Here is a 1,573-nt window from a genome sequence, read left to right as displayed (position 1 = left end):
TGCATGATAATGCCAACCTTGGCCAACGATACTATCATGCATGTCCCCAAAAAGGCGTCCCATCCGCACCTGTCAAGCCTCCACCTACGTCCCTGAATTCGGTCCGGCTCGTGCTCCGTCTCAATTCATTGAAGTCCTTGCAGAACGGACATATCGTGTGGTCGATTATGAGATAGGAGAAAGTGGTGTTGCGGGTGCAGGTGGGTGCCTCTCTGTTTTTCATCCAACGCCTCAGTGTGTCTGAAGATGTCTCGGAGAAAGAGAGCAACAAGGTTGGCATTTGTACGGATGGAAAGTAACAGGCTCCATTTCGGCTGTGTGATATCATCACTTGATTTTTCATTAATTGGGTGGATATCTTGTAGTAAACAAAATCAAGAGGAGTCTATCACTCAACGGCCGCACCATCGTTGTTAAGGGAAATGAATGACATGTTTGTACCACATCTACTAAAGCAGTAATGGATGAGATTTGTACCGCCTTAACGTAATGGCATTAGCCGTACTCTACTGTAATGGCTGGAGATCTCTTGTTTTAATTGTTGGAATTCCAACCATTTTGTACCACTCCTGTCATGCATGCTGTTTGTACCACTCCACTAGTTAATGAGTTGATTCTAGTTACCTAAGTGTGCTTGCAAAGTTTTCAACCGTAATCCTGATCAAATGTGTTGACTAGCTAGTAAGTGAAGTGATGCATGCCACTTTGCATATCGCTAGCTGCAATCCTCTCAGTCAGTCAAATGTCTGTGTCTATAGCCCACTTTCACTTGATTCCTTTTTCCTTTTCTTTGTGGGACATTTCACATTGATTCTCAACCTTTCATCAAATACAATGCTAGTATTTGATTTTCCCTTTAACCGGTAATCGGCTAATCGCTAGCAAGACCAGCAATACCCTTAATTTGTGATGAGCTAATTTTAGCCATCATGAAAAATCGATAGGCACAACCAAGCTACCAGCGGTACCCTGCTGCAGTGCTGCTACGTAAAAGGGGGGCTATTAATTACTTTCTTCAATGGATCAAGAAAACACCAATTATTTTAACAACTTACACAGTAGAGCCGAATTGATTTGATTGACACGAAGCGATCGAGAGTTGCCAAGTAACAGGTTCCAGCAGAGATTACAGTTGAACAGCAGCTAGCATGAAAGAAACAAATGCTGTAAATTCTTGCTCTTGCTCTTGCTCTTGTCCAAGATGGCGGCCATGGAGCCCCCTAGCCTCTCCCCTCTCTAGACAGACCCAGCCCTAGATCTGGATTGCGGCGGCTGTCACGCCCCAGAAGAAGGGAAGGGAAGGGAAGGGAAGGGAAGGGAGAAGACCCGCAGACATACCCTGCCTTCCGTCCCGTGGATGCCCAAAACCTGATACGCTATACATATGTGTGTATCCGTACTTATATTGCTTATTATTAAAGAAAGAAATTCCATCATCGGGCATAGGGGGCCATTACATTCTTGGTGTGATTGACCACACCTTTTTGGAAATACAGGAGAAACACTGGTGGGAAAAGGGCCTTTGGTCGCGGTCTGCAACTGCCATTAGTCGCGGTTGCGCAACCGCGACCAA

Source organism: Triticum aestivum, chromosome 3B, assembly GCF_018294505.1.
Source record: "Triticum aestivum cultivar Chinese Spring chromosome 3B, IWGSC CS RefSeq v2.1, whole genome shotgun sequence".
In the NCBI taxonomy this organism is placed as follows: Eukaryota; Viridiplantae; Streptophyta; class Magnoliopsida; order Poales; family Poaceae; genus Triticum; species Triticum aestivum.
This window is presented reverse-complemented; position numbering follows the sequence as displayed.